Consider the following 8,752-nt stretch of genomic DNA (forward strand, 5'->3'; position numbering starts at 1 on the left):
TGACTTTCTAAGTGCTTGCTTCTCAAAATTGAGAAAAAATAGTGCAAATCTCCCTACGTCATGTAACAGTATTAGGAAGATGCCTACCTCATGATTAGATTTCTTCAAATGGATAGTGTTTTCTTAACACAACCTTGCATATCATTGGTAAATACATGCTCGTTCCATTTTGCATTCTTCAGAAATGATCGTTTTCTTAGTAGCATGAAGGACATGCCAGTTTTTACGAAACACACACTGGCTATGCTAAACTGCATAATTTGGCTCTATACAGCAGGAGTATAGCACAGGAACCAACATACTTCAAATGCTGTGCCTGTGACAAATGCTGCCTTTATTCTAAAGACCTCACTGCACTGTTTTGTTGTAACTGTGGATAAGAAATTATTCTGAACACAAAACCAGATTTAAGAAAGCTCAACTACTTTAAGAAAGCTAAGATGTCTGGACCTTTAGCAACAGACACCCACTGGGATAAAAATTATATAGAGTTGTAACAGGAGATTTCAAATACAATTTTTAAACTCTGCCTTTGCTATGGATTAACTTTCTCAAGCCCTGCATGTAGGGATGATTTAAACATGTAATTGACAGACCCAAATAAATGGTAAGCGTTAGCTTTTGTTTTATTCACCAAAACAAGCAATCCAATTTGAAGTGAGGGCAACGGAGTCGCTGGGGAACAGAACAAGTTGCAAAATGTCAAGAAGTGGCTTCGTAGAGTCGAAGTGCAGTCTCTGACCTGCTCCCTATTAGTCTAATTACATTATCACTCACTCACTCAACCAGTCAACCCACACACTTTGAGTGCTGATTATGTGCCAGGCACTAGGGGAGCCGCAGAGAAGAATTCCACACGAACCCTAAGTAACAGCACTACACCATAGCACCAAGTGCGTGCTGTGGATAAACGCTGGAGAAGGGGCCCCTGGGGGGTGAAGAAACAGAAGTCTTTGTTTAAGAGGTGGGATTTGATGAGGGCATGAGGGATAAGGGGAAGCAAGAGGTGGAGCGGAGGGAACTGGTTTTCCTGGGGGAAAGTAGAGAGAGAAGGACCTAGCATTCAGTTTGAGAGACAGCAGGTCATTCCATCGGCTAGACAGACACTGGCTGGAGAGACATGAAGTGTGAGGTTAAAAAGGTAAGAAAGGTAATTTTTAGGTGTTTTTGCTAGTCCTGAACTGTTCTTCCTCCAGTCCTTCTCAAGATGTAATCTGGAGAACCGCCTGTGTTGTTTTGTTTTGTTTTGTTTTGTTTTGACCGCCGTGTCCAAGGCACATGGAAGTTCCCAGGCTAGGGGTCGAATCAGAGCTGTAGCTGCCGGCCTACACCACAGCCACAGCAACGCGGGATCCGAGCCACGTCTGCAACCTACACCACAGCTCATGGCACCAAGGCCGGATCTGTAGCCCACTGAGCAAGGCCAGGGATCGAACCTGTGTCCTCATGGATGCTAGTCAGACTCGTTTCCGTTGAGCCATGACAGGAACTCCCTGACTGGCATTTCTATTGAAAACCCAGACGAACTGACCCACTCCAAACACAGTGAATCAGAATCTTCAGGGATGAAACCTGAAAAACTGCATTTCTGAACAAATTTGCAAGTTGTGATATTATTTTTAATTGCTTAAAGGGAACCTTTAGCGTATTCGGGGAAGACTGAACTGAAGGATGTGTTAGAAGGACTTGAGGAAGGGAGACTGGGAGATGAGAAGAGACTCTGGGCAAGAAACCAAAACCAGAATTTCTTATTTCAATCCACGTGTGTGGCAACAATAATCACTTTTGCTCCAAATAAACATTGATGTTTTCACTTATCTCAAAGAAACTTAATCCAAAGTCTCATCGGAAATTCCTACATATCAATATTCCTATCTATGTGTTTTTAGGACTGGCTTTGAAATTCAACCGATTTTGGTAAGAATACTATTCCCTTAAAAAATAAACCTTTTAAAGTACACTATCCTACTTCTGATAATTCTTTTTTAGGTGCCCGTTTTCAGAAGGTCTCACTCAATTCTAACCCTTCAGATAAACATTCGTTTGGTTAATCCTAGAGAAATCAGCTAGGCATCCACAAATACTATCAGAGTGTTTAACAATTAAGAGAATAAATAATATTCACTGCTGATGAAGGCATTGAGAAAAGAGGATTATTTATATCTAGTTTGAAAGTTTAAATTGATATACCACTTCAAGGGGCAATGGGTAAAACCTAACAAAATTTTAAATGCCAACACTCTAACAAAAGAAAAAGTGTTTCTAGTGGTCTAGCAGAGATGCATGAGGAATGACAGATCATGTGCATGTGTGCACACACTCGCAGATGCTTGTGTTATCCTTAATATGCAGAAAAAAAGGGGAGGCAACTTACATGAACATTAATAAGGGGATAGTTATGTCAAGGTACATACATGTTACAGAAAACTATGCAGTTATAGCCATGAATTCTGAAAATCTGTGTTATTGTAGAATATTCAAAATGCATAGAGACAAACAGAAAATATGTATAGAAAAATTCAATTTTTAATGAAAAAAGAAACGTGTATTCAGAAGTGTATTTAGGTATATGTTTCTCTGCTTACAGAAAAAGCTCAGTTAACATTGGCCGGGCTGGTGAATAGAATAAGAAGTGAGGGTAGGGCTTTCACTTATTAATTTACATGTGTCTGTATCACTGATTTTTTTTTTAACAATGCGCAAAAACACTTCTGTAACTTAAAAATAAGCTTTAAAATGTAACTTTGAAGTAACTAAAAAATATAGCATTTGAAATCTATTAAATGCTTGCCAAGGATTTTAATAATTTCTGAAAATAGTGTCACTTTTGAAGATGGTGTGGAGGGCAAACTGGCTTCCTTTCTTTTTGAATAGTTAATTCTTAAAAATTAGTGGAATGGCAGACTTTTAAAATCATTCATAAAAGCTACTAGTGTATATATTGACTTCCACTTTACAAAAACCTTTTCATCTTAATTAATCTATTAGTCTTAATATGAAGGGAACTTTATATTTACATTTTAAAGAGTATGAAATAAATATACACCCATGATATTAGAGCATATAGACTAAATTATGTAATTATACTACTTAATCATTCGTTAGATACCTTTCATAAGACCATCTTCACTCATTCTACGATTTAACACTGTTAGGTGCTTAGTTCTCATAAAATATACTGACATATGGGAAAGATGAATATAAATATTTAATTTACATTTAAGTGTAATAGCTGTTTGTTGTCAAAATATATCTAAGAGATGCTATTTAAATCACTAACTTCATACTATATTAAAGACTGGGGTTTTTTTCCACACCAACCTAGCAATTAAAAACAACTAACACGAAACTAATATATGTATCTTTTAAAAAGTCTGGAAGTCTCTTTTTACTCAAACATTATAGAAAAGGACATAATTTCATCATGAATTTCTATATAGATTATGTTATTTCTTAGGTTTAATTTTCCAATTTTTCAGCAATTGGTTTTAGTCTGAATTCTAGCTTCATTCTAATTGTAAGAAACAGGAGTGGGAAAGTAAAATATCAAATAGTTATGGTGTAAATTAAATCATATTCTCATATATTTAATGGTACCAAAGGTACACATGCATCCTTTGCAGGCTGTGTTGTGTTACAGTGAAAGAAATAGCTTTACGAAGCCTATTCAGATAGGAAATGATGAGAAAATTATTTACTGCGGAGTTTTAATTAGCAAGTCCTACAGCTATTATTTTATTTAAATTACTTTTAAAGTCATGATTTACAAACTGTAAGACTCGGCAAACACTGAACTAAAGTATTCTTTCTAAAACTGTAAAATTGGAAAGTTCAATAAAATAAAATTACATAAAAGCTTTTCTCTAGCTATATGATCAAAGGAAGTAGTCAACCATTGTTGGAGCAGTTTCTGTATCATTTAGGTATGAATTTGTTAAAATTGAAGATTTTATCTCTTCACCGTATGGGTCAGCGACCTAAGAGTTTTAGAACTCTCTGACTCTAAAGTCACAGTAAGGTCGATACAGAGAACATCTAGGATGGACCAAAAATTCTCAACAAAAAGCTTACAGAAGAGATAAATATATACGTATGAAACAATTAGAAAGTATTCTTACAATAATGGTGTTACTATGTGTAGTACAATCATAGAATAAAGAGATGGGCTGCAAAAATACACGTGATAATTTCTCTGGTGTTTCCCAAATCCTCAGGTTTCTTCGTTTTCCCTCATAACTACAGTAAACATGTAAAAATATATATTTCAGAATATGCATAAATATTCTTCAGCTTCGTCAATGCTAGTCTTGTCCTGGGACTTATCACCCTGTAGCCAGATAAGAATTGCAAAAATCAGACATAAAAAAGGTAAAGTTCCAGGGCACATATTGGTAGCTCAACAAACACTGTTTGCTGTGATGATTTGAGTTTCTTTCTGCTATCAGGGAAAAAGTATTCATTCATTTAACAACTACTACTTGCGCTCCTCCTGTGTGCAAGAAATGGTGTTTGTTACATGAGAGGTGGGGGGGGGACAGAAAATGAATAAATGGATATGGTCCCTAAACAGACATGAGCTGGTTTCCTTGTTTTAAAGGTTTTTTCAGAGAAAACAATTCTACAATCTTCCATTAGCAATGTTTGCAGGGCCACCATAGCTGACTTCCAACGCCTTCAAACACTTACCTTTGTTCCTTATTTCTATTTGCTCTCACAAAATATAGTACATACTTTTTACACATATTAAGCTCATGCATGCATGGGTTTTTTGCTTTTTAGGGATGCCTCTGAGGTGCAGGGAGGTTCCCAGGCTAGGGGTCAAACTGGAGCCGCAGCCACTGACCTACACCCCAGCCGCAGCAACGTCAGATCCAAGCCGCATCTGAGACTCACATACCTACACTACACCACAGCTCACAACAACGCGGATCCCTAAACCACTGAGCAAGGCCAGGGATCAAACCTGCGTTCCCATGGATGCTAGTCAGATTCATTTCCTCAGAGCCACCAAGGGAATTCCACTTTGTTTGTTTTTTAAATACCTTTTACGTTATTTAAAAGGCAGAAGAGCAAAAAACAGCAAGAGAGAATAGTAAAAACACATTAACATTTGTTCTAGTTTAGGCCTGTTAAGAAGCTTAGAATAAAAAGGAAACTGGTTCAATTGTAAATTTAGGCTACATAAATCATAACAGGAACACAGACTGCTCCCATAGACTTCTTAATATTTCAAATTTGATTGGCACTGATCATGATTTAATTTCATTCTGACTTAACTGAAGAGCCGTCTTTCAATATAAACACTGTCACACAACCTGCCCAGGTGTGCTGGGGGTTAATGCCATAGCTTTGAGTTTAAGAACAATTACTATTAACTTTTTAAGAAGGTTTCACAAAACTCGCACCTCCAAAGTATTGAAATTGGTCTTAATTCTTAGTGTTTGTGCAGCTGCAGAACTTTTCATTTTTTTCTCAAAATACTTCCACTTCATCAGCAAGAGATGAATTCATTAACTTCATTATTATTTCAAATGATTTCTTCATTTTTGTAAGCCCCAAGGTTGTCTCACTAAGATCAGCATTCTCTCTGTGTTCCATAAAATGTAATCAATCTCTATTATAGTCATGAAAATGGTATTTGTCACTTTGCTGAGGAAAAAAATCAATATATCTTCCAAGGCTGAACAGACATTTAATGCATCGAATTGAAAACCATTAGAGAAATTTAGCTTGCCAGGATTTTAAGACAAGCTAATAGAAATCCAGAAAATTCACCGAGGGTTGGCCAATGAAATACATAGATATGCCATAGAAATTAATATTTAGGTATCAGAATAACCTGTCATCTCCAATCCTGACAAGAAAATGGATTTAGACAGGTAAATCTCTAAGGGGTCACCAATTTTAAAAAGCAAAAGTGAAATCACATGCCAAGAAAACATTTCTTTTTTTTTCTTTTGTCTTTTTGCCATTTCTTGGGCCGCTCCCGCGGCATATGGAGGTTCCCAGGCTAGGGGTCGAATCGGAGCTGTAGCCCCCGGCCTACGCCAGAGCCACAGCAACACGGGATCCGAGCCGCGTCCGCAACCTACACCACAGCTCACGGCAACGCCGGATCCTTAACCCACTGAGCAAGGGCAGGGATCGAACCCGCAACCTCATGGTTCCTAGTCGGCTTCGTTAACCACTGCGCCACGACGGGAACTCCAAGAAAACATTTCTTGAACATGGCTGATAAATAAGAAAGGCTTCATTCTCTTTTCCTATAAAATTTACCACGTAGAGATAATTTTAAGAGTTGAAAAACTGTAAGGAACCTTAAAGGCAAGAAATCTATAGAGATATTGTCATTGGAATTTGTTTGGGGACTTTAAAAAAAAACTTTTTAAAATTGAAGTATAGTTGATACATAACATTATATAAGTTAACAGGTGTACCTTATAGGGATTCACACTTTCTCTGAGCTTTTAAATTACTGCAGTGGTAAGGATGCGGCTCAATTGGAGAATCAGACACACATCTTGTCAGTCGCCCACTCAGAACAGATCCCTGACCCTCAGCTCCTGCTGAGCTACCTTCAGCAAAGAGGATGCTTGACCCTTGACAACCTCTTGTCTACAGAGTAACTCTTCTAAATAGAACATTCTCTGACTTGAGCTGATACCTACTTTCTAAAAAACTGCTACTCTTTGTTTCTAGTCCCATATTTGGAAGAACATAAAGGCAGGCTGTTGCCTTTCCTCTGAATCAACCCCTTAAATGCTTAAGGTCAGCTATCACTTCTTCTGGCTCTTTTCTTTTTTAGATATAACCTATCTAATTCCTTCACCTATTCTTCCCAGCACACCATTTATCATGCACATGGTTTCAGAAAATTCATGGCATTGTCTTCCCAAACCATTTCAATTTATCAATATCACTTTTCATTTGTTCCATCAAAAATAAACATAAGACAACAAGCATGTTCAAAAAGCATAAAATCCATTAGATTTATTAAAATTGGAAATAGAATATGAAATAAAATTCTCTCTTTATATAAAAGCAAATTCTCTTTCCCTCTCTCTCATAGCAGCTTCAGTGGATTTGTTTTGGGTTGAGTTCATGACCAAGTAGAGGTTCTACGAAGGCAGGAAATCCTGTCTGTTTTGTTTACTGTCCCTCTCCAGCACTGAGCACACAGTATGCACCAATAAATATTTGGTGAATGAATGTAGGAACAAAGCATTCATTTAAAGCTGCTAGATCTTTGCGTATTTGCACTGTTGACAAGCCAGGTCCCTTCCATTCTGTACTCATAAAACTGATTTTAAAAAATCTAAATATAGAGCTTTGTATTGATGAGTATGGTTTTGATCCTATTTTTTTTTTTTTTCCCCACTGTACAGCAAGGGGGTCAGGTTATCCTTCCATGTATACATTACAATTACAGTTTTTCCCCCACCCTTTCTTCTGTTGCAACATGAGTATCTAGACATCTATTTTGGTTTTGATCATATTTTTCAACAGCTAAAACGATATCCAAATGCATATACATGAACAAAATGTGGCTAAAGCAATGGCTCTGGTTAGCCTATGAATCATTGGATTCAAAGCCATTTTGTCATTACCACACCCCATACTTTTCAACAACAAAGTGAATATCTTTCTATGAGTTGCTTCACTCCATTTTAAGTTCTGCTATAATTAGTTATATTTACTCTTCAAAATAACACTCATCATCTCCTACTTGAGACAACAGAGACAACTTGCCCTGGTTCTCCAATCGTAAATTTCAGGGTCAGGATTCAAGTTCAGTTACCTTAGGACCACATCTTAAATGTTTTTCACTATTCCAAGCTCTCCTTCTTTGCAATATTGAAAGATAATGTGAAAGGAAAAATAACAACAATGAATTTTTAAAGAGAGACCGGCTGGAATGCTTTGTATATTTCTGATAAGTATGATTTCCCAAAGAGTTTATTAAAATTCTCCTTAACATAATCTCCATCTCTGCTATACAGTCTCAATTTGAGATCAAAATAATAAAAGAAATTTGAAATGTATGTCAAATTTTAAGTTTCCATTCTTTATGACTAAAGAAGCTGGTGGAGGTAGAAAACAATAAAAAGTTAACAAGAGGAGAAACAAGATCCCAGTCATGGACTCCGTGTGAATAAGTTATGTTTGCACAAAGATAAATCAAGTACTATATTCAACTTAAAAGACTGTGCAAAGGAGTTCCCATCATGGCACAGTGGTTAACAAATCCGACTAGGAACCATGAGGTTGTGGGTTCGATCCCTGGCCTTGCTCAGGGGGTTAAGGATCCGGCATTGCCATGAGCTATGGTGTAGGCTGCAGACGTGGCTCGGATCCCATGTTGCCGTGGCTGTGGTGTAGGCCAGCGGCTATGACTACGATTCAACCCCTAGCCTGGGAACCTCCATATGCCAAGGGAGCGGCCCTAGAAAAGGCAAAAAGACAAAAAAGAAAAAAAAAAAAAAGACTGTGCATGAAAAAAATTTAGCTTATTTAGAATGAGCTAGAATGTGATAAATTTAATTTTTAAAAAAGTAACCAATTTGGTGGATATCACATAGAGTAAACAAGCATGACAAATGTTTCCATCACTTATTGAGTTTCCAGAAGTAACTCTCTATGTGATAAAAAGATAAGATAATTTTGACTTGTGAATTCAAAAAGCCAATTTAGTGAAATACTGCTCTTAAATAGTCTAACATTCTACTGAGACGAACTGGACAGGACAATCACT

The 8,752-nt window shown here is 37.0% G+C and overlaps 1 long non-coding RNA gene across 8 annotated transcripts in view; it reads right to left on the bottom strand.

Annotated features, from left to right (window-relative positions):
* LOC100514051 (uncharacterized) overlaps positions 1-8,752 on the bottom strand; it is a 167,642-nt gene that overhangs the window by 113,394 nt on the left and 45,496 nt on the right. The gene's annotated exons all lie outside the window — the stretch shown is intronic.

The sequence above is a fragment of the Sus scrofa genome, chromosome 5, assembly GCF_054392235.1.
Source record: "Sus scrofa isolate SSC_HxYL_T2T_F1_AM1 chromosome 5, Sscrofa_HxYL_maternal_Yorkshire_Landrace_v2.0, whole genome shotgun sequence".
NCBI lineage: Eukaryota > Metazoa > Chordata > Mammalia > Artiodactyla > Suidae > Sus > Sus scrofa.